The following is a 26,485-nucleotide window of genomic DNA, read 5'->3' as shown; positions in this document are numbered from 1 at the left end:
TGAGTTATTTCTCTATGTTTTACTTAACATTCAGTACATTCTGAATGTACAGCTCTGCACATAGAACTGAACACGTTAAGGCTTGGTCTGAAATCATGTGCCTTCCAAGCCTTACGCACGGCAAGGCAGGTCACTAACTGAGACTAATCTGTAATCAGACAGACAAGAAATAGTTAGAATATGCCATCAATCAATAAATGTGCAAATAAATAAAAGTACTGTGAAATGTGAGCATAAATAAATAAATGTATCATGAAATAAGAGCCTAAATAAATAAATTTGTCCTGAAATGAGAGCATAAATAAATAAATGTGTCACGAAATACCGTATGTTTTTTGTTGCTTATTTATTTATTTCATTTTGTCTGTAACAATCCTCCAAACCATCATGAAATACAACTTGAAATAAAACTGTCACTTTCACTCGTCAAAGTTGAGAGGGTAGGCTCTAACACACACTTTAGTTATTGATTTGTTGAGTGCTACCTTCAGCCTAGAGTAATCGAACTATGAGCCATATGATTCTCAAGGTAAACAAGGCGCATGCTTAAAGTTGTGATTGTGAGTGTCCATGGCAAATATGACTGCTAGAAAAAGTTGTTCAGAGTTGCTACGTGAAGTGGCAGTTTTAATTCAGGAAACTCTAACCTCTTCATCCCCTCAGGAATCAGCACATGAGGTTTCAGCTGTAAATGCGCCACCTGATAGCCGAAGAGCTACCCCCACTTTGACGACTACTCACTCTACTCCTGTTCAAGATATACTACAGTAATCCCTCGCTACTTCGCGGTTCACTTTCACGGATTCACGACTTTGCGGGTTTTTAAATACAAGTGATTGCCCGCCTATCGCGGAAGTTATGTTCCAGACACATCAGCAACAGGAGAAAATCCGCGATATAGAAAGACCATATAAATAAACATTTTTATAGTTTAAGCCTTAAAATACCCATCCCACATGCTTTAAACACATGTAAACTTATAAAACACACTTTGTTAACACATATGATATGTGGATGTCGGGCTAAGGATATGAGTAACATCTCACTATTATAAAACATTTTAACTTCACGCAAGACAAGACAGTGTGACAGGAAAATTGGTGATGTACAGGCTTTTAAATTATTGACACACAGAGCGACAAGCAGCACAAAGCCAGCACAAAGTCCACTTCTGCTTAGCGTTCATTCAGCTCCCCACCCCCTTGACAATGCGAAGTGGCAGGAGCGTACTGCGCTTCCGGGGAGGGGGGGTTTGAGCGAACATGCGTTCATCCCTCACACACCCCCACTCCTCCTCCTCCTCCTTCCGAACGCGCAGAGCGACATGCAGGCATTTTGGCAGAAGCAGCACAAAGTCCATTTCTGCTCTGCTCAGAGTTCAGCTGCCCCTCTTCACAAAGCGAGTGCAGACACATTGACGTCTGATCGCTGCGTGCAGTGTGCAGTGTTGGTCTGCGGTGTTTAAGAATGCAGAAAGTGTTTAAGAGCATAGGAAGTGTTTATAAGAGCGTGGGAAAGGTTAACAAGAGAGTGAGAAAGGTTTATAAGAGTGTGGGAAGGGTTTATAAAGCCTTAAAATATGTATAAATAATAAAATAAATATAGGTCGCTACTTCGTGGATTTTCACCTATCACGGGGGGCTCTGGAACGTAACCCCCGCGATAGGTGAGGGATTACTGTACTCTATTTTAGGTGGCTGTGCTAATAGCGTTGTAAATTTGCTATAGCTATTTGTCTGCAAAATACAAACCTGCCTACAAGTAAAACAGAAAGACCTGATGGTAGCCACATCACAAATGAAATATCAGTTGCTGAATACTGAAGAGCTATTAAATCTAACAGACATATTTTGTGAATGTCGCACAATAGTTGGGTTGAGCAAACATTTTATAATCATACTCGCCTCTTTACATTAACTTTGTTACAATGAGTATCATTGAACAGTGGCTATCTTAAAAAGCAGTTTTCACCTACTGTCAAGTGATTTTGGTAGACTGAGAATGCAAAAATCAATTTTATATAAAGGATGTGGAGGAAACAAAACAGGTTTATGTACATTTTTAGGATAATAAACTATAATATGAACAGTTGTTTTTCTTCCCCCTTAACGGTTTGTTAGTTATACACATATATTGTTGGAAATGTTTGTTTTAGTACATTCAGTAACCCACAGCAGAAACACTGTGGAAACAATTTTGAGTTAATTTTTCATGCTATAAAATAGCTTTCTGTTACTAATTTCTTATGTTGTTATGCATGTATTTTACTTGATTTCTCTATATGTGACTGTATTTCATTTTTTACTTTTTTCTTAATTATTTTTCTATGTTTATCAATATGTTCTATTTTCTTATGTCACATTGTCTATATTTTTCATGTAATTGTATTTTTAATTTTTTTTTCTTTGTAATTGGTAGTCAACTACATTTGCCTTTTTCTGCTTTTTCTACCACTTTTTATATATAAAAATTTGATTAATTTTCATTTCAGTTTGTATTCTTCATACAATTGGTTTCTGGGTTTTTTGTTGTTGTTGTTGTTTTACCTGTTTTTTTTTTCCTTTTTCGTAATTAAACAACACCTTTCTTTGTTTTTCACCACCCCCCATGATTACTGTTTAAAGTAGGTTTTAAACATTTATTTCTGCTTTCTCTCTCTCTCTCTCTTTCTTTCTAAGAACTGTGGCTCCTTGCAGTTTAGTGAGCATATTTTTTTATATAGTGGTTCCTGGTATCCTGATTCAGTTTTACCCTTCTCTTTGCATCCTTTGTCCATTTACATCTGTTTTTGTAAAAAAAATATAATTATTAAAATGTTGTTATTTGTAATATGTTGCTATTTCTAGTTTTCCTAAACAATCCTCAAAACACGGTGCCCACATTCCAGAAAGGATGATTCTCCTCTACATTTAACTGGGCTTTCAGTGTTGCAGTGAAAGAAATACAGTGATGAGCACGTTTATTGAACAGATTAAATTTTATCTTGTAAACAACTATATTGCTGCATGTCAAAAATTAAATGTGTTGCTTCTTTTAATTAACAGCAGAGGTAGTATGGCTATTTGCTCCATATGGGGGCTCAAACAACCCAAAGAGGCAATTTAGGTCTACCAGAAGGATTCCCTCTCCAAGCCTAGTACATCACATGATGTACACACATAATTTCTGTTGTCTAAGTGATCAGACTTCTACCAAAATACCAAGTGTATTTGTCAAAGTGAGCCTTGCTGCCTCTGGACTTGGAGAAAAGAGGATCTCCTTCACAGGTATGTAATATTATTAGACCACAAATAAGTAGCCCAGTTAACGTAATGTAAAGTATGGAAGTAGAGAAATAATTTAGGTTTTGCAGAATAATGTCAGCAGTGTGAAAAGATCATTAATGTGAAATTAATGGGTAAGTAAAATATGTGATACTAGCCAACCCACGGCGTAGCATACGCTGCATAATTATATATTGATGGGTGAACACTGCCTGAAAGACACAGTTGTCCAAATGGGGTGGGTTTGAGGATATGACTGTAATTGAATGAAAAGATGGAACTCTGGAGAGAGCAACATACAATTGTCCATGACTGAAAACTGGGTTTGGCAGATACAGGCATATCATTTTGAAAGTGTGTCCCTGTGCCTTATTAATTGTCATTGCAAAGGCCAATCTAACAGGAAACTGTCTGCGTGTAAATGTAAAAGGCAAATTTAAATCTGATGGGGTCAGGGATTCTCTCTCTCTTGCGCCTGTGTGTGTGTGTGTGTCTCTCTCTCTCTCTCTCTTTCTCTCGCGTGTGTGTGTGTGTGTCTCTCTCTCTCTCTCTCGCGCGTGCGCCTGTATGTATGTGTGTGTGTGTGTGTGTGTCTCTCTCGCGCGCCTGTGTGTGTGTCTCTCTCTCTCGTGCGCCTGTGTGTGTGTCGTGTCTCCCTCTCGCGCGCGCCTGTGTACTGTAAGTGAATGAAAAGATGGAACTCTGGAGAGAGCAACATACATGACTGAAAACTGGTTTTGGCAGATACAGGCATATCGTTTTGAAAGTGTGTCCCTGTGCCTTATTAATTGTCATTGCAAAGGCCAATCTAACAGGAAATTGTCTGCGTGTAAAAGTAAAAGGCAAATTTGATCTGATGGAGTCAGGGAAATCCGGGGAATATGGACAGTTTGTGAGGTAGGAGCTGTGATTGTTTTACACTCCAGTACATTGTGGTGAATGCTGAGAACAGTCAGTCTAGTGCCTTTACAGAGACTTCTTGCTGGCATGAGGTTTCTGAAAAGCATGACAACTGAACCAATTTTAAGTTTGACTTTATGTGGAAGCATGCCAGTGGGAGTAATGGCTGCCCGGAGGGTTATGGGAATAATGCCGCTGGATCGCCAATCGGCATCATTTATGGTCGGAACTACGACGGTATGTGATCTTCTTAGAACCTCCGACTTTCGTTCTTGATTAATGAAAACATTCTTGGCAAATGCTTTCGCTCTCGCGCAAATTGTTGGCTCTGTAGTGCGTGTGCCATGATTGGCTGCTTAGTGAATTGTTGGTGGGCGGGGCTCGGTCTTGTGTGCGTCTTGCTTGTCATGGACTTAGTGAATTATATATCGTGCTAGATAGAAGGCGCTGTCGTCCTCTTGAACTCTCTGACTTGACTCCAGACACCAGGTAAAAGTCCAATAATTATATTTATTCGGACAATACAGTGCACAAAGCACCTTCCTCTCCACAATACTCATATAATACACAAATAATCAATCAATACAATCCTCCACACTCCCAGACGCGTTGCCACCCTTCCACCCAGCTCAGCTCCACGTCTGGGATTTCCCATAGTCCTTTTATAGTCCTTGACCCGGAAGTGTTTCGCCCTTTCTGTCCACGTGACTAGGAACACTTCCGGGTCATATAAAAACTCTTCTTCTTCACCACAGAAGCACGTCATTCTTCCTGTCGCTATAACTACAACGTACTTCCGGGTTATAGGGCACATAATAATCTCTGGACCTTCCTGCAGCGTCCCCTGGAGGTTCCCCTGGTATCCAGCAGGGCTGTGATGAAAAACTTCACTGTCCATGATGCCCTGCTGGAACTCGGGGCACCACTATGTTGCATGAAGGGCTCCACCTGGCGGCCTGGGGGTATTGGCCGGGATAAAAGGCCGGCCATGTTCCACAATATATAGATGTAATTCAAACTGGAAAATCACTCTTCTTGCGTTCTTCCATTTCTCTGCACCTGGTTGCTGGACCTCTTTTTAGGTCTCAAGCATAAAATAAGTAGATGATGAAATACACCCATACTTGTTCATATTGCAAATTGTTACCCTGCCTGCACAAGGAATAACCAAGAAATGTTTGATTTTTTTGTTCAACTGTCATCAAATTGAGTGGCATCTTATACAGTTAACTTTGGAACCTTTGATATTTAGCCTATGTTATTGTTCTGCCTCGCAGAATAGCTGTTTTATGTTCAAATGAATATTAATATAACCTTATGAATATTCATGTACATAGTTGTAAGGAAGCGGAAATAGAATTAGAGGAAGTCAGTGGTTAGACAGCATGTTTCACGATTAGTCAGTGTTAGTCCCATCGAAGCAAAGCCTTTTCACTCTAACTTCATTAAATCAAATTAAAATTGAAACAAGGCGCTATCTCCTGACTCTTTTACTCTTTTGTGAAGTAGAGTTTGGCTGCTGTTTAGTTTCTGGTTCAAACACCAAAGACGAGAACAATATAATTATGTTATTTTGCTTGTTGCACAGGAAATGAAGCTGACCCAGAAGTCCTTAACAAAAAGCTAACCGAGGTCTTCCCCAAGGTAACAGATGCTGGAAGATTTGTGCTCCTAAAAATTGCAGGGACAACACGGTGCAGAAATTTGGAACTTATTCCCTGTCCAAATGAGGGATACACAGTACAGTATTTAAAAGCATCAGAGACAAGGATTGGACAAACAATAATTTATATTCGTCCTCGGCAAAGAAGTCTACCTGTTAATGCTGTAAGTTTAATTTTAACACTCTGGACCTCATGCAATTAAGAATTTGTGAAGCACTTTTTAAAATGAAAAAATTACAGATTCTCAACTTGGAAAACTTTTAGATAACTTGAAAATAATAAGTAAAGGACATCTTTCTGTATGTTGTGTATATACTTTAATATGATCAATTAGGAACTTTCACATTTTTAAAATTCAGATACATCGAAAGCTTGTATATTTGGACCCTATCTCTTTGGACACTGGGATTTTATCTGTGTATCACAAAATTACAAGATTGTGCTTTTTTTTTTTCAGGATGTTAATTCTCAAAATGCACCTGGACCCATGGTTTCATGTATAACATGTCAACAAGCATTCCCCTTCATCCTCATTAAAGACCACAGGCATAATTGTAAAGGGTATGTCAGCTCATTCTCAATTTTATATACATTGCTTCCATGTATTAACCTATAACTGTAAACAGTTGTTTGAAACTAGATTAATGTTCATGATGTAAAATTTGCTATTTAGGAGTTCTGATCAGGTGTGTACAGGCAGTGATGAGCCAGTGGTAGCAGAGTCAACCATTCCCAACTATGACCTACACAGCAGATACACAGCAACTGAAGTCAGACCATCTTCCTCAGAAAGTACTGCAAACAGTGCAGAACCTTACCCTGACATTACTGGAGATGATTTGAAGGAGAAAATGGGTTAGTTTCATGAATACGGGAACTAATAACTGCAGATGTTCTTGGGTTGAGTTTTACAAAAGTTTTTGTCTTAGGATGCATTATATAAAAATTTATGCAAAGAATGACATATGCTGTTTATTTTTCCACAGATTGGAAAAATCTAAGTGATCCACAGCAAGCAGCAAAGGATTTTAAAATGGCTTTGCTAAAAGATAATGAACATGAAAGACCACTTGTTCTGAAAATGGATATAACTGTTAGCGAGGAAGATCGTGAAAAATCTCTTCTTTACTTTTATAAAAGAAAGCAAAATTGGGCCTCCCCAGTTACCTGTACCTTGGAAGGTAATCAGTACATTGTACATTGAACACATTTTAGAGAACATCTTGTTTTTTTCTATCCTATTGTGTTAGTGATAACATTGATGAAATTAATGTAGGAGACGCAGCTGTTGTGGTGTGGTCCAACACTTTTTTAGCACACTGCTGGGAAAGGTTCAGTTTGGTTTCAATATGAATATTGGTGAGTGTGACACATTTTTTCCTCTATTTCCTGGTTATTTGTTTCATCTAATGTGGGTGATTTTAAACTGCTGTGCTTGTTCTTTATCAGGAAATGTAGCACGGACATTATTGTTTGAAGGAGAACCTGTTGAGAGCAGTTTTTTTGAAGCAGCTGGAAGAATATTGGGGCACTCTTTCTTGCAGGATGGGCCTTGTCTGGTTGGACTGAGGCCTGCTATCATACATGTATTACTTGGAGGTCAACCAGAGTTGGCAACTGTGGTAACTGAAGATTGTGCAGACCTGGACTACAGAGCCACAATACAACTAGTATGTGCCAACTTTTTTTTTTGCATTTACTCAAAAAGCATTAATAAATTAAGTTTGTTTTCTTTTTCTGTTAATTTGAATAACTGAATGTTACATTATATCACCAATAACCATTCCCTGTGTTTTTTGTTTTTTTTAATCTAGCTGCAAGGAGATACAGCACTTACGGCAGACCAGGATGATAAAATATAACACCTTGGCTACACAATAAAATGTTGCTACATGCTGTAAGTTTAAAAACATATGTAAGGTTGAAATCATGCTTTAAGTTGATGTATATGTTACATAGCCAGTTTGTGATTCATAGCAACACTACTTTTACTTATAAAAGTGAAAAAATAATGCCATTTTCTGCTCTCTAGTGAGTGTTAGCTCAGCAGACTCATTATTATAAATTTATTATTATGCTCCCTTGAGTGACCCATCACTTTTCCTCTCCCACCCTCAATCCACTTTTTAATGTTGCATAAAATGTACAATTGATTTCATACGTTTTATTAAAGTTGCTTTTGCAGGTTGTAAGAAGGACCACACAGCAGGTAAAATAGTTGAGACATGGCCTTAAGGAAAGTATGCTTTGGCCCCTGCTAACAAATAGGGCAGATGTTGTTCCCCAGGGCAAAAGACATGGACTACACACCAGAGGTAACCCATCTTTAAGTTGTAGTTTTTGCACCATTTATAACTTCTTTCAGGTAGCAGTTTTTGAGGATGATTTAAATCTTTCAAAATAGGCATATTAACTGGGTCTGGCAACAAGCGAATTACTCAACTTGGCAGTTTGTGATTTTTATTTGTGTGCATATTCTCTTTAAAGATGATTCTAGAGAGAATTAACTGGCTGGCAGATGCTTGTAGCGATGACGATGATGAAGAGTTCTGTGTGGAAACCAAGTGCCGGGTTGCAGGTTTCTTGAGAATGTTCATTGAAAATGGTATGTTTATATATTTTGTTCTGTGTCAAGGAAGGCACTAACTCCTGATAAAAATCATCTCTTACACTTCACATATTTTGCAGCATCATCAAGAGAGTTGGCTGAACTCCTTAAATTCTGGGTGGGATAGGAGATCCTGCCAAAGGAGCTTAATGTTGAGTTATCAACTGGTACCTGTATAACATCAGCCGCATGTTTAGAAAAACTGAGGATACCAGCACACTTCCAGAACTACTCAGACTTTGCGACCTCACTTAAAGCATCAATTAGCAGGGTTTATTCTGGTTTTGGCCTTGTCTGATCATTGAAATGTTACTTATCCACACATTTGTTATTGATGTTGATTTGTGTTTCATTTACAGGACAGTTGTATAACTTTCGAACAGTTAGCTGTACTATGCAATTCCTTGTGAAGCTACTGAAGCTTACAATTAGGATAAAATATTCTTTGGACACCGTCTTTTCTCAGTGTCTTTATTTTTCACAAATCAGTCTTTGTTCTCTTGCTATGACAATATACATGCTTGGTAACAGATAATTCAGTTGCATGAAATAAGGACAATACATTGGAGGGGGGGATGTTAAAAAAAAAAAAAAAAGTAAAAAACTTGTCACCCTAATCAGTTGAATATGCTTCTAATAAGTTGCACAGTTTCTACATAATTGGCCACGGCATCATCACAGCTGTCTGCTGGAGCAGGCAATGAGGCAGCAAAACGGGGCAGTTGAATCTCTGGCACAGACACACTGCTATGGTGGCTATGAGGTCCAACCCAGTCAACTCCATAATTGATGTCAACCTGAAAATATAGAACACTGATGTTAAATACAGTAAGTATTTGTATTAATATTTTTTCCACAAGTATAAACACCCAACTGGTTACTCATTGTTTTTATTCTGAAGTTTGTTGAAAACTGATCATGACAATAACTCCTGGTTATAGTTGTCCCCAGAAATGGGAACAATATCAAATTTCATTCCCCCCGTAGAATCCAGATTCTTTTGTTAGATTCCATGAATGTGTTATTGTACACAAAATTTCAGTATAATGCAAACTACAATCAGTACCTCTGTGGGGTCATCTAGATCTTGTGCCATGTGTCCCATCCACAGCTGTAAAGGAGTTTAGTTTCCTTCACTTCACAGGCCGTGGTGGTTCCAGGCATTCCGGAAGGACTTAAGATTCCTTTGTATTAATGGAAGGAAATTCCAGTGCAGTGAGAACAAATGAAGCTCACTGTCTGGCTCAAGAAGTTCCTGTCTTTCCAGTGTGAAAAATATGGAGTTGAAAAGGTCAAGTACATGCTCATACACATCTATCCACATCCTCTCAATTCTGTTGGGTGAAAAAAAAAATTGTTGAGATATTCTGAATTAAAGTCAAAACTTATGAAATTTAGACCACTTAAGCAGAGAGGCACTCTCTGTAATATCTTGTGGAGTACTGTTATTGGATAAAATGAGACACTTAAGATGTAGAAGTCAGTCTCTCATTTTTAGGCATATAGATTTGGAACAAGAACTCCAGTTCTTTAACTCTGGCCAGCTGCAACTGTTGAAGACCTTTGGATTATTCAAGCTATCCTTATAGCACAATGACAATATCATTCAGAATATCCAAAATTACATATATACCTTTGGTTATGTACGCTTCTTCCTGTGATGTGTGAATTCCTATTGACTCCTTTTCTTTGATCCATGAGTTCTGCTACACCAACATTTTCTCCACCCTTGTCTGAACTCTAGATGGTAAGCCAAAATCTTCCACAGCAGAAAGAAAACTATTCAGGACTGTGTTAGCGCGGTTATTGGCTGACACAGTTAGGGATACAAGAAGCTGACTAAAACCATCTATTCCCCCATGGACCACAAACCTCCACCTGCACAAGGAAAACATTTTCACGATAAACACTAGCAGATTCAGCAGACTGATATGTGCACTAAGCATGATAAAAGCAATATATGATGACCTGAAATCAACTAGAGTAACTGCATGTTGACTATAAATTTGGATTCATTACAGCATATCACTATACTTAAGCCTATTGATAACTGATTTAGAAAACTGGAAGGTTAATATTTCCCTATTTGAAGTTTATTTATGACCGCTGCAGCTTACCTGATCAACTTCTGGTTGCCATCTATGTGCTACAGACAATTAGGTCCAGGAACAGAATACAGTTTAGGGATATTTTTTACAAAAAATAAAACTATGATCATAGTGATTTCTTAAGTGTGTATTCCCTTTCTGGCTATTACTTATGGCATGGTTTTCAACTTGGTTTTTCATGTTTTGACAATCGAAATTGAATTCTGTTAAGTGTGAAAGTCTTTTTTTTCCTATGGAACAAGCTTATACCAAAGCCGAAGTAAGATGTGGTTACACACTCAAGGGGCCTCATGTATAACGGCGTGTGTAGAATTCACACTAAAATATGGCATGCAAACAAAATTGTAACTCTGCATGTACAAAAAAAATCCAGATGCATAAAACTTTGTGTACACCAAGTTCCATGCACATCTCCTTTAAAAATCCAAATGAACATTAAATTTAACACAAGTGCACACACCTACACCCCCAACCAGACTCCTCCCAGAATTTCACATACTTGAATATGCAAATCAATATAAATTGCCTCTTCCATTCAGTATTTTGTTAAAAGACAATGGAAAAAGCACATGGAAAAAGAACTTCAGTGAATGTGGATAACAAGCGGATAATACCTTCCCATACAGCTGGCACAGCACGACTAATTGATGATTGTGAAATACCCAATAGTTCAGCAAGTTCACGTGGAAAAGCTCCTGTGGCTAAAAACCCAAGCATGGACAGAACTTGAAAAAGAGCAGGTAGAGCACAATTCCTCAAAGTCTGTCTTTATAAAGCCAGCGCCAGTTCAGCACAAAGGTGCAAGAGGATAGTTCTTAAAAGCCAGTCATCATCACCCATAAATGCGCACAATCTTTTAATTCTTCCATTTGCAAAGTCTTCTAACAATGCTAAAGCAGCTATGGTAGTTCGGCCAAAGAATCTTGCATACGCAAGGTATGACTGCTGTGAAAATGTGCATATATTTACTCCAAGTTTAGTTTTTATACATCTCGAAGTGTCCTTGGAAATGGGTGTATGCAGCATTTTTATGTGTACACACTGTTTATACATGAGGCCCAAGGTATACTATACACCTCAAGTCCAGCTGCCAGGAAGGAAAAGAGAAATACAGAAGAAGTTGGATTCATTGCACCCAAGTCAATAAGCCACAACCAGTGTTGCTAGTACTGCTGCTGAAGAGAGAGGGAATGGACACTGTACACGGTGCTGGTCAACCCATTAGGTGACATAAGCGAGTCCAGTAAATGCATGTACAGTGATCCCTCGCTATATCGCGCTTCGCCTTTCGCGGCTTCACTCCATCGCGGATTTTATATGTAAGCATATTTAAATATATATCGCGGATTTTTCGCTGCTACGCGGGTTTCTGCGGACAATGGGTCTTTTAATTTCTGGTACATGCTTTCTCAGTTGGTTTGCCCAGTTGATTTCATATAAGGGACGCTATTGGCAGATGGCTGAGAAGCTACCCAGCTTACTTTTCTCTTTCTCTCTCTTGCGCTTTCTCTGATTCTGACGTAGGGGGTGTGAGCAGGGGGGCTGTTCACACACCTAGACGATACGGACGCTCGTCTAAAATAGCTGAAAGATTATCTTCACGTTACTATCTTTTGTGCAGCTGCTTAGTGAAGCGACATGCTGCACAGTGCTTCGCATACTTAAAAGCTCGAAGGGCACGTATTGATTTGTGCTTGAAAAACAAACTCTGTCTGTCTCTCTCTCTTTCTCTCTCTCTGCTCCTGACGGAGGGGGTGTGAGCTGCCGCCTTCAACAGCTTTGTGCCTCGGTGCTTCGCATACTTAAAATCCAAACAGCTCTATTGATTTGTTTGCTTTTTTTCTATCTCTGTGACATGATTTGCTCCTGACACACTCCTTTGAAGATGAAGATATGTTTGCATTCTTTTAATTGTGAGACGGAACTGTCATCTACGGTGGCTCTGAGGGGCAAAACACAAACACAAAATCAACAACAAACCAAATGAAAAAACAAAATAAAAAAAACACAAACACAAAATCAACAACAAACCAAATGAAAAAACAAAATAAAAAAAACACAATGAAATTAATTAATATATGAAAACATGAAGTCAACAATAAACAGTGAGGGCATAAACTTAGCAAATAGTGAGAGCATGAAATTAACAAAAAGTGAGAGCATGAAATTAACCAAAAGAAAGAGCGTGAAATGAACAAAAACGACAACATGAAATCAACATTAAGAGGCCGCAACATGAAATCAACAAAAAACTGAAAACGGAAGTGAACTTCACAACGGAAACAGCATTTTGAAAACGGAAATGTCCACACCGGAAATGAGATTTTCAGAACGAAATCTGTGCATGCTTAGTTGGAAGAGAAATCTGTGCAACGGACTAATCTTCAACTGATCACATTTAAAGGTGAAATGCAGAATATGCTGTATTTTTAAACGTATATATTATACTGTATACATGCAGTGTGGCGACTGCAAGGGTCTGTAAACGTTTATCTCCTGAGCATTCAACGTGTTAAGTGCGGGAAAGTCCGCTTCAGCAAAGGGTGTTCATGGTTGGTTGTAATAACTGCCCAGATTTCATACGAAACGACGAACATAATACTGGTTGTTCTTGTTAAATATATACCTTTCACAACTACAGTTTTTGTGACTTCCTGGTAATTAAAAAACGAAAACGTTTCTTTGGGAAACTGAACAAAACGTTTAACATCTTCACAAACTTTTAAAATAAAAATGTCAAACTTGAACTAGATAACTGCGGCTACTCCCTGTCGTGTCGGCTTCTTCTTACTCCTCGTGAAGTGTTAGGCTATTAATAGGATATTTTCTTATCATAAAAGTTTCGAGTGCGAAAACGCGCGTGGATTTCTTTCTCTTTATTTGGTTGTGGGTCCCATTTTGTGGGTCGAGTGTGCAAACACATGTGGTATTGCAAACACGGGGGGTATGGACGATGCGGTAGGTGGCTTTGGGTCCCCTACGAGGTCAGAGCACGAAGTGTCCGTTGTCATCCATCAACTGAAACAGAGAAGTCCTGCTATTGGGTTTACCATTCATTTTACTGTTTTGTTACAAATGCTTTACTTCTTCCTGTAACAAACATTCTCATTCTCCAAAGGCAGACAATGTTTTGTCCCTACTGTGGCAGTCAGCTGGGCACGGGCGCGGCGCCAGCATTTTGTTTCACCTGTGGGCGATCGCTTGCCTTTCTGCCGTCAGGTGACCAATCGTCCACGGCGCTGGGAGGACCACCAACAGGTAATATGTCTCTTGCATTTAAGTACGAGTATGTGTAATTTTTCGCTACAGTACTTTGTGCGCGCTAAAGCGAATAACCCTTTTGAAAATGTTTAGGACGTCAGCATCCTGAAAATTCTCCAACACTGACAGAGTTTTTTCGTTTCAAAGAAATAAAAAACAAAGAAAGATCCGTTAATTTTACCACTAAAAGAAAGTCTCAGAAGGATGCAGTAAGTTGTGTACAGGTACGTCTGAATATTTTAAATATTATACGCGTGAAATATATTTTTAAAAATCTGTTCAATTACCAATTAAAGGCATCATTATTTACGTGCGTTTTACTCATGTATTTTTTATAAAACATATGAATGAATGTATAAATTAACACAAATACGTTTTTTAAATTCTGATTGTAATTTCGCAGTTCTAATCTAGTTTATGCAAAACTACTTTCTTTTTATTTATTTTATCATGTTGTTTCATTATTTCTTTTTTCTGTACGTAGATTAATGTAGGAATTATGATGGAGTGTGGAGGAATGTTAAAAAAAGAAAGAGGCAGGACATTACCACTTCGAATTTCTTCAAGAATTTCCAAAAATGAACTTTTGCATGCCGCTGAGACAAAACTCTGCACATTCAACAATGATTTACCACCAGGCCCATATGTGCTTTTGTATGCTGATGGGAGTCTTGTTAATAAAATACCAGGATCTGCAAATAATTTTATACTGCAAGACTACAAAAATGAAATTGGCAAACAATTTAACAGAATAACATTCTTCATCTGCCCAGAGGCTGAATACAATAAATTAGGTAGGTTCAGAATCAATTAATATTTAAGTATTTGTGTATATTTAATTACAAATCACAGTTAATTTTTAAAAGTTAATTGTTCTGTAAATAGTAGTAAAAATAACTTATACAGTTTGATGGGTTGATCAATTCCTACTTATGCAAAACTTGTGACAACCTGTTTAAAAATGTAAAAAAATTGCATTTTTCATAGTTTTTTAAGGATGTATCTAAGTATGTTTATTACTTAAATGACTATCAAAAAAGAAAATAAATATAGTGGTTTTTAGTGATTTATTTGAAAATATATGCATGATGAATTTGAGCATCTTGTACATTATTATTGAGTATATATAATCAACTGTTTAGGATACAACTCTGCATTTTTAGTTGTTGGTTAACTTTTAATTATTTAACTAATATTTTTGCAGAAAATGACAGTAGTGATCCTGAAGAAGTGACTATTCATCCAAAACATAAAATAGAAGAGGACTTTCTCAATGATACCGTGGTACACAATTAATTAATTAATAGGTTTATTCATTTATAATCACCACAGCTAAACCTTTCATAGTGAAATGTACTGTAAGTAGCACTTAAAGTAAAACAGTTGTCATAATGTTTCACCCAAATGTTCTGTATAAACCGCTAACTAGCAAGTGTATTGTGTAGAAACTCAGTTGCTGTTTTTTTTGTAATTATATGGTTTTTTTTGTAATTCACTTCTATCTTTCAGCTTTTTGTCCACAGCTCCCCCAGGGAAAAAAATGAAAATCTAACTGCAAGGAGTAAAGATGTGGTAAATCTGAAATATTTATTCATGCTTATCTTGTGTTTACAGTTTAATATTTTTTTTCTTATCTTTGATTACTTTATACTAATACTTTGATATACTTTACTGATACATATACTATCTACCTTACTGCTTCATGGTGACACTAATAATATATTTTTGCAGCAATCTTGTTGTATTAAAGAGGAATTTAATAACCTTTTGCACTAAAGATAAAAAAAGTTGGAATTTAATTGTGTCTGTCCACACCAGGATTAGAGGGGATGGACTAGATTGGGATTAGATTGTATTTCATTCATTGCTGGTTAGAGATCTGGTGTTCAAATAAAAGAAGTCTTTGTGATTAATTTGGATAATTTTGAGAAAGGCCTGGAGTTTTCAAGAAAGATGGTTTTCATCCTGACTAGAGAGGATCTTTTAATTTATCTCAAAATATGACAGCAAAACTACCTGGCTGACTGATCAGAGTTCAAACCAGGACACTTCTTCTTATCATCACAGACAGTTGTCTATCCCACTTGTATGTGGGATGCTATGGAGCATTTTTAAATTAGCTACTTTAGCAAAATCTAAATGAATTAATACTCAGATTATAAACAGCATAATTAGACCAAAAGTTATAAAGAGATTCTCCACTAGGAGTGACTGCATTAGTAACAATTTCAGTTAAAACAAAAAAATATAACAGTAGTTTAAAACCATGTTTGCAGTTTAAGATGCTGGTTGATACAAATTCTCACTGACTGAATAGTTGTTTTTCATCTCCTCTGTTGTTAACTGGCCATAGTTCAACAATTAATCAAGGAACAGATAGTGCTGAGCTCTGTTTATGTTAATAAGTTCCAAACCACTTTTGTGTTTTTATGTACTCATTTTATTATTAGAAAAATTGTAATTGTATTTTACCTGGAAACTTGACACAGAGCTCAGTGTCTGCACTTAGTTAAAAGTGCTGTACACAAATGAAAATGTAATTCAGTTCAAATACAGTATAAGTAAATTACTGTAACTCTGTGCCTGCTGTGTTTGTTACTTTAAGCTGTTTGATTTTCAGTTTCTGTTTTAATAGATGTCTTTGATTAATCCTGTATCAAATGAAAAGCAAAATATGGCAAGCACATCATCAAAGGAAGTTTCCACAAGCTGCACTAGTGTTAGTACGGGTGCACATTGCTACAGGTATTATCAACAATGCTACCTATATAATTTCCATTGAATATGTTGCTGAACAAAGTGTTTTATAGTATCTCAGTTGTTAGCATGAATACCACTTAAAGTACATTGCAAACCAGGCAATTTACAATTAATAATGTCTTTAATGCATACCTTAGGACACAAATCATCTTCAAATGTAACATTCAAATTGGAGGATACTCTTACAAATGTAATATATATGTAAATAATCATGTATTCATGTTGATTCTAGATGAAAACAGGCCGTTCAGCTCAACAAAGCTCGCAAAGTAAAAACACATCAAGTTGAGTTTTGAAAGTCTCTATAAAGTCCCACTGTTTACCACACTACTTGGTCACTTATTCCAAGTGTCTGTGATTCTCTTTGTAAAGAAAAACTTCCTAATGTTTGTGTGAAATTTACCCTTAACAAGTTTCCAACTGTGTCCCTGTGTTCTTGATAAACTCATTTTAAAGTTACCGTCTTGATCCACTGGACTAATTCCCTTCATAATTCTAAACACTTCAATCAGGTCTCCTCTTAAACTTCTTTTGTTTAAACTGTAAAGGCTCAGCTCTTTTAATCTTTCCTCATAACTCACCCCCTGTAGCCCTGGAATCAGCCTAGTCACTCTTCTCTGGACATTTTCTAGTGCTGCTATGTCCTTTTTTTGAATGTTATTAGTTTATGTAATAGTGTTGTACATTAGCCAGATTGTTACTTATGGGCAAAGTAATAATAAATGTAATTTATTTAAAATTTCTTACAATATAAAAATACAATAAGATAGGAAGAACAACACAGTAAACAGATTTCATGGGGGGGATGGTCCTGCTTGTCTATAGGCAAAACTTTGAAATTCATCACTTTTACTATTGATCCATATATTTCAATATGTAATGGCTTTCTTATTTTTTCCAAGAACATATACAGAGGTTTATGCTCCAATTCTAGTTGAAAGTGACACTAGTAGCTCATCAGAAGATGAATTTGCTCACAATGTTGATTGGTAAGTTTCTGTGGTAACACTTTCTCTTCCAGTCTGAATAAATGTAGTTAATATGGTAATTATTGTTATTTAATAATGATTTAATATCTGTTTCATTTATATCATGTGCTCTTTAGAACAACTCATGGTTATCTTTTGAATTAATGTGTGTGTTTTATAGTCTGTCAGCAATGAGTAAAATCTTGTTATATACCCTATAGATAGTGTGACTGTTGCTTTTTTGACATAATTGTTCCTCAGTAGTTGACTTATACTGGTTATTTGTAAAAAGTAAATTTTCTTTCTCCTATTTTTATTTTTACATACAGTTTTAATGACAAAATAGTTAGTGTGGAAGACATCCTGGAAAATTTAGCCACGCAGATTAAGTCTGAAAAAGTCTCACGGTTCAATATAAACAGAGCTGACATTTGGGATGGAGCTCTACGTGGTTTTAAGCGTTCATCCTTTGATCCAGCACACACCATTTTAGTGAAATTCAGTGATAATACTGGCTACATGGAGAGTGGCATTGACACAGGAGGACCCAAATGAGAATTTTTAGAACTCCTAATGCAACATGTTAAAAACAGAACACTATTTGAAGGAAGGGAAACTGAAAAATACTTGACCTGTGACAGTGTTGGTGAGTATTATGAGCTGTCACATCCTGTAGTGGACTGACATCTTGTACGTGTATGATTTCTTGTCATTTGCCCAGTGTAGCCATTATATAATGTGCATTAACTATGGCTGAAATAAGTTAATTTAAGCAATGGATAGTTGAATGGATATGGTGACTGGTTTGGCACTTTGTTTTTGTTTTAGCATTTGATAATGATGAATATTTCATCATTGGGCGAATGATCGCTGTCTCCATGGTTCATGGTGGTCCTGGGCCACAGTTCATTTCGAAAAACTTGTTCAACTATATTTTATGTGAAGGTATCTTTTCCCCTGATACAAAAGATGTTTGTGATCCAGAAATACAGATGATGCTACAAAAGGTATGATATGACTTCATATGCATTTAAGTTTTAAAGACTTAAATGCACAGTAATGCAGTAATATTACACAGTAATGCTTTTTCCACAGAATGTTTTAGTGTTTTTTGAAAATTGTATACTTCATTAATTAGGATTGTTTATGAGAAAACTAAACAGATATTTATTTCACTGTGCTAACATTGTTTGTTTTGTTCTGTCAGTGTCTATACATGTTTCATACAAATATATAAGTACATATTATTTGTAATGTATTTTGATTTTAATACAATAAATCAAAGTGTTATGTAATACATGAGACCCCTTTTAATTTGAAATGCTCCGTGTATATGTAACTGATGTGTTCCATTAGGCTACCATACTTAGATGTGCGTCTCCTAGACCGCAAGGTAGTTAATGCAGTGGGGTAATCCAGGGAATAAATAGGATCTCCTTTGCATCCCTGTTGTCATCAGTGTAATTGAAGATAGATATTGTAATAGTATTGTACTGTTTTAAATGTTTTAGGACCATGGACATATCAAATATTTGATGTCCTTTGGTAGTGGCTATTACTAAATTACTTTTATAATGCCTCCAGTTTCTACAAAGTATTTAGATTTTAAAAAAAACATTTGTGTACAGATAATGTATATAAAGAACCATACATAATATGTGTAAAAACATAAACAACTAAACAAACAAAATATGCTTCTATAAATCTGAGTGTTAAATTAATTTAAAAAGTTGGTTTAACACCCCTTGGGTTCCTTTTTGGGCAAATGCTATTGTTTGCAAAGTTCTGAATCAATATTCTTTTCATATTTTAAAAATGCATTATTTTGTTTGTGACTGAATGCTACTAATGTTACATTTTATTATAACTTTGAAATGAATTAGATCAAGTCATCGTCCTCAGTGGAATGTCTTAGGAGTACAGTGGAGGTACAGTATTCCCTCGCTACTTCGCGGTTCACTTTTCGCGGATTCACGACTTCGCGGGTTTTTAAATACAAGTGATTGCCCGCCTATCGCGGAAGTTATGTTCCAGACCCATCAGCAACAGGAGAAAATCCGCGATATAGAAAGACCATATAAATAAACATTTTTATAGTTTAAGCCTTAAAATACCCATCCCACATGCTTCAAACACATGTAAACTTATAAAACACACTTTGTTAACACATATGATATGTGGATGTCGGGCTAAGGATATGAGTAACATCTCACTATTATAAAACATTTTAACTTCACGCAAGACAAGACAGTGAGACAGGAAAATAGGTGATGTACACCTAAAAGCCTGATTGTACAGGCTTTTAAATTATTGACACGCAGAGCGACAAGCAGCACAAAGCCAGCACAAAGTCCACTTCTCCTTAGCGTTCATTCAGCTCCCCACCCCCTTGACAATGCGAAGTGGCAGGAGCGTGCGACTCTGGGGGTGCGGTGTTTGAGCGAACGTACGTTCAGCCCTCACACACCCCCATTCCTCCTCCTCCTTCCGAACGCACAGAGCGACAAGCAGGCATTTTGGCAGAAGCAGCACAAAGTCCATTTCTGCTCTGCTGAGAGTTCAGCTGCCCCCCCTTCACAAAGCGAGTGCAGACACATTGACGTCTGATCGCTGCGTGCAGTGTGCAGTGTTGGTCTGAGGTGTTTAAGAATGTAGAAAGTGTTTAAGAGCATAGGAAGTGTTTATAAGAGCGTGGGAAAGGTTAACAAGAGAGTGAGAAAGGTTTATAAGAGTGTGGGGAAGGGTTTATAAAGCCTTAAAATATGTATAAATAATAAAATAAATATAGGTCGCTACTTCGCGGATTTTCACCTATCGCGGGGGGCTCTGGAACGTAACCCCCGCGATAGATGAGGGATTACTGTATATGCTACAATGCTTATGATAGTGGGATGTCTTTGCCATGTTATCAGGGAGCTTTCTGATAAAGACAAAATTGTGGAAGATTATCTGAAGTGGTATTTTTTCACCAGAAATGCTGCTTGTATTCAAAGGTATGTTGTAATAAATGCTTTATTTATAAATACTAAAAGTTACCAAGATGAGGAAGTAGCATTTACATTAAACTAGAAGTGAACAAATGACACACTAGAGGGATTATGCCTCTTGACCAACATGGAAGTGTCTCAGAATTCCCCAGGAGGAGTTGGCAAAAGATATTGAAGATTCAATGACATTTGTCCAGCTGAGCATGTTGCCACCATGATTTTCATCAGAATAAATGTAATGAAAGTGAAATTAAATAGTAACTAATAGCTAATCCAAATTTTCATGTATTGCTGAGGAATGTGACACATACAATATACCATATCACTTTAGTCATATATAAACTAGCAGCAGCAAAGAATATAGGGTAATGGTGAATATATCATGTCATTCTCTAACCTGGTTAATTCAGACGAGGGTTACAGAAGGACTTAAGCCTATCCCAGCTAGAATAGGACAATAAGCAGGAACAAACTGCTGACAGGGCGCCAATCCATTGCTGGGCAATCTTACACACACACACATACATCAAACACACACTACAGCCAATTTAGTGTCACCAATTACCTAACCTATTTGTCTTTGGACAGTGGGAAGAAACCAGAGCACCACCCAGAGGAATCCCACTCAGAGATGAGGAGAGCATGCAAACTCCATCCAGGGAGGACCCAGGACACAAACCTAGGTCTCCTTCCTACGAGTGTGCCAGCTCTTCCACTGCCCCAACATGTCACCCTTAAATGGTGACTATTTCTTAGTCATTTGTATAGTGCTGGCATTCTTTTGAAGAAATAAAAATCAGTACTACTAACATATTAATTTGCACTATAATGTATTATTTCTGAACATAGGAAATGTAAAGAAAAAAAATAGTAAACCCTGTTTTAGCAGCAAACATAGCAAAGCTAGAGGGAAGTCCAAATGCTTGTTTTGTCATCCGTGTGTGTGTGTGTGTGTGCTAGAAAGACTTGTTGTTTACATTGCAGCAGTGTATTTACATTGTAGATCTGTATGTTCATAGCAATTACTTCTGTTGACATGTCAAAGATTTTGGAAACAATATCTCATTATGAGTGTTCCTCAGAAATGTACAAATCAGCAAATGGCAAATGTGACACATTATAATTTCTGTGAGAAATGCACTAAAACCAAGAAATGTTAGCGTCTGTACTCCTGTGGTTCTAGCAAACAGTGCTGCAGATCTTATTGAAACATATCCTCAGAAGTTGACATCACAACAATTTTCACAACATACAGGTGTGTGTTGATGGTCATATTAGTATGCGGTCCATGTTTTTGGGCAACTTTTTTATGCTTCACCGAGTTCACAATGTGACATGCTTAACATTCTCAAACCTGCCTAATCCCATTCATATTAGGGAGGAGTGGGTTGATGATTTATCTTGCATTGTGTTCAGGATTTAATAAATATTTTTTTATGTGAACTATATCTTTGGTCTTCTGGTATCACCCTGTTTGTCCAGGTTACATATGGCAAATGTATCATGTCGTCAGGGCCTCTGCATTCCCTAAGCTGCTAAGCTATCCATAACATTTTATATAGTCATAACAGTATATAAAGTAAGGCTGACAGACACTGACCACCTTTCTTAACATGATGTACATCACAGTAATGAAATATCCTCTCTGGAATATGTCCTTCCTTGGGCATTAAAGGTGGTTTTACATTTCCTGGTCTATATTGTCAACTCATTCTCTCGGTAAATGCATTTTATTTATTGTTTTCTAATGACACTCACCTTGTAATATTCACAGTATGAAATAAATGCTGTATATAAAAATAATAACCTAATCTTATTTGTATATGTTATTTGCATGTTCAAAGAAGGACTAACCACACTAAATGTTCTTGAAGCAATGAAACAAAATCCATCAGGATTCATGAAATACTTCTGTTTTTCTGAGAAAAAAATAACTTCTGAAATTATAGAGAATCTTTTTAAAGCTGAGTTTAGCCAGCCTGGTAGCAACAGAAGACAAGAGGAAGTGAGGACAGCTGCATACTGGGCAGACTACTTGTTAGATATTGAAGGTCTGAATTCAAGTATTGGAGAAAATATTTGTTTAGTATACTTCATGAAATATGTAAAATTATGTATATAGTACATGTAGATTTTCACCTTACACAATTTATGAAAAAAATGACACTGAATGTAAGCGCAGCAGGAGACACACAAGCTTCTGTCCACAGGATGAGAGTTTGTATTTTGTGTGTCCACAAGTTTAGAATACAAATCGGCGTTCACATAATTTATTTCTGATAAACACACAACTAAGATAAACAAATAAAGCAATTTCTGCTTTTTTAACTTTTACACTTCATAGGCCCTTTTAGCTGGCTAGCAATTTATGCATTTACTGTATTAATTAATGAATTTATGCCTGTTAAATTAAACTAAAGTTGTCACATCTCTTAACCAACAAAGAAATAAGGGTGTGGATCTATTAGGGTGGTTCCAATTTATTATTAATGTTTAAAGATTGCTTTTACTGTGTGTTTTGGATTGATTAGATGTTATTGTAATATTGTTCTTGTTTACAAAGCTTTATATACAGTACAATATGACACCTAAACATACGTTTGGGCTGCTATGCCACGTGATCAGGAATGGGACCAGCAAGAATAAATTATACAACACAACAAAGCTGCTGACATTGGGGTTGCACAGTATAGTGTTACTGAATCTGAAGATATTAATCCAGATATTAAGGAAAGAGAAAAGAAAAACAGTTTGGTCAAAACATATGCATATAAAAATAGTTATGATTATTTGTACAATTCATCTTTGTGCATTTAGTAACAAAATTAAATGTGATGCACATCATGCATTATGCTATGCACAAAATGTATAATACTGGTTGAAACTGCTTGAAGTAATAACATCAAATGATAACAGTGCTACAGATTCATTCCAGGTTTCATACATCACAAAGTTTTAAACTTTGATAACACATTCTGATAAAATGATTACATATTTAAGAGGCACAAACATTTTCTATGAATTGTTTTGTTGTAAGAATTATCTGAATGCTGTTTAGAGATATCTTATCATCTCAATGTGTTAAATAGTGTGGGTGATCAATATGTAACAATTAGTGTGGGCCAGTACTTTGTTCAATGAAGTGGTGCTAATATGTTAAATAAGTTTGGACTTAATGAAAAAGAGGGCAATGTGAATGAGTTACTTAATATGTGAAACAATTGATATTAACATGTTCTTATATTTTCTTAGGTAAAACATCATTTGCTGAACCATCTTTGGAAGATATCCTCATGTTCTCAACCGGTGTTTCCTCAATCCCACCAATCGGCTTCCATCCAAAGCCAACAGTTAATTTCTTGCATAATGAGTCGCCATATTCCATTGCTCAAACATGCACCAATTCTTTAAGCATCCCCATACATAAAACATATGATAAATTCAAGTACCATATGAATTTTGGTATTCTAAACTCACCTGGATTTGGGCAACACTAAATTCTGATATAATTAATCATCATATATTTTTACCAGCCCTGAACTTGCTCTTTCATTACATTTTCCACAAAAATTATATTATTAGCTATGTCAGTTATTATTTTTTGAAAGTTTTTGGCTGATTTTACATTTAAAGTTGCTTCAGTTCATTTTTCACGTAATTTCATTTTGGTCAGTTGTGCACAGTTACATTTTGTTTGCAATTATGTTATTAATAATGTTCATTTTTCAAAGAAAGGAAGTTGCTAAGCTTTGTGTTTATACATATTTTGTGTAAATAGAAATTTTACAATGTAATACTTCTAATAGCTTTTTTTTTATATTTCATATTATGTAATGTTTTAAACCATACTTTTGAAATGGTTTGACTTGAACCTTGTTAATGTTGCTTCAATGAGATGTACCATTGAAGTGCTCTTGTTGTTATTAAACAAAAATTTGTAAACTTAATGTTCATTTTCAAATAAAATATTATGATGGTTGACTTCAATTTCCAGTTCAATTATAATTATTTTGGTAATCAACTTTTGAACAGAAACAGTCTATCCTGTTTAACCTTTCCTGACACTTAATAAAGTTCAAGAAGAAAAAACATTTAATTGTTTAACTACTGTCAACCTTTAATTGTACATCAGTAAGAAAAAGAAAACACAATATTTCAGTACATCTTACACTATTCAAACTGCCAAGGTACTTATAGTTTACAATCCTGTTTAAGGATTTTATTACATTATTTAACACCATTGTAGCTGAACCTCTCCAAAACAATGTATCCAATGCAAACTTGGACAATTGTACAGCCTCTGATCTGACTTTCTGGGGAGCAGATTCTAGGCTGTGGAACAGGGTAGACATGTAAAAGAGTCCCTGCTCAGAAACACGGGATTGCCTCAGGGACACTTTCTCTCTCCAGCCATTTGCTCTTTGTACAACAATGACTGCACCTCTACTGGCTTGACTGTAAAACTTGTAAGGTGTGATGATTATGTCATTCTATATGCCAGACTGCAGAAGGCCACAAGGAGCCATGAGAAAATATTAAATCTTTTGGGTAGCAGGGAGGATAGTATACCTAAAAGCAGAACGATACAAACATGTCACGTCATTTTAAACTATAAACCATTGTTATATTTGCATTCTTTCCTGATTAGTCAAAACCGGTGATATGCCTGTTGTTGCCCCCCCAGCCTTCTACTGCTTTCCACCAGCTTTTACTTTACTTAATAAAGACCTATAGAGAAAAAAGTGAAAATGAAATTCTACAAGTTATATTAGTTTTTATCGTGTTTATTGTATATTGTAAACTATATTGTCACTATTGGTGCATCTACTGTTGAAAGATTAAATAATGTTTATCACTGATGTCTTTTTACTGTTATATTTGTAGCTGGAACACAGACAAATTCATAGCAACTACATTTCATGGTTGTGAAGATTAATTCAGTTCAATTAGTGTTTCAATTTGCAGGTCCTGAGGTGGTTTCTGGTACATGCTTGATGGTGCTGAAGAATAACTAATTTAAATTATGCAAGATCAAAAAAAATGCACTCAGGAAAGAGAATACCCAAAATATATTTATTTAAATATAAAGTGTTACTATATTAGCTAAAATAAGTGAGAAGTAATAGAACTTTACTTTGCGACATACACAAGAAAAAACACACCAAATTGATACATACTACAAAATATTCAGATATTACAAATTTCTTTTAGCCTCAAAAATAATTCTACAGCAGATTTCCATGTGGGTGGAGTTTGTAAATTGTACTGCTGCTTTATGAGATCTAAATATTCCTGTATGGTTTCATCTCCACAATTGCAAATTTCCTTGCATTGTGTTGCCAGTTGATGAAGCTTCTCTTCTGAAACAACGTATCCAAAGTTTCTTGATTGGAATCTAGACAAATAAGTAATATGTTTAAAAGAAAAAAAAACTAATATATTCAGAAGTCTATACAATTAATTTGAGTACTGTGTAGTCAAAACTTGAGAACATTCTTAAAATGAATCATACAATTTTAAAATCTGTATCTCTACCCTTACAGACTTAGCTCTTTACTTTTACTGATGATTAAAAACAAAGAAAACTTAGTCCTGGCAAGATATTTTTTTTATATTTTCTAATTATTCTAAATGGAATCAAAACTATTGCTTTACATAAAGCCATTTATTCATACCTATGTGGTAGGCTAAAAATCTCATTGGGAATTCCAGAAGGACAAACTGACATCCTCGAGGGTCTAATTCTATGTTGGTTCCAGAGGTCTTTAAATTCATTCAAATCCTTTTGCATCAATTCAAGAAAAGCAAAGCGCAGCAAACATTTATGCTGATGGCTACCATTGAAATTGTCAGAATCTTTCAGATCCACCAGGACTTCCATCCAGAACTGTGACCTGAATGAAATAAAATGCAAGAGCTACTTAAATATAGCTTTGGATGCATTTTTTAAATTGCGTTCTATAAAT

The 26,485-nt window shown here is 36.1% G+C and overlaps 1 long non-coding RNA gene across 1 annotated transcript; it reads left to right on the top strand.

Annotated features, from left to right (window-relative positions):
* Nucleotides 1-14,389: 14,389 nt before the first annotated feature.
* Nucleotides 14,390-15,383, top strand: LOC114641994 (uncharacterized). Its single transcript, XR_003714417.2, has 3 exons — nucleotides 14,390-14,598; nucleotides 15,009-15,088; nucleotides 15,314-15,383. It is a non-coding gene; the product is annotated as an uncharacterized LOC114641994 (long non-coding RNA).
* Nucleotides 15,384-26,485: the final 11,102 nt, after the last annotated feature.

The sequence above is a fragment of the Erpetoichthys calabaricus genome, chromosome 3 (assembly GCF_900747795.2).
Source record: "Erpetoichthys calabaricus chromosome 3, fErpCal1.3, whole genome shotgun sequence".
Taxonomy (NCBI): domain Eukaryota; kingdom Metazoa; phylum Chordata; class Cladistia; order Polypteriformes; family Polypteridae; genus Erpetoichthys; species Erpetoichthys calabaricus.
Note: the sequence above shows the minus strand (reverse complement) of the source record. Positions and strands in the feature narration are given on the sequence as shown.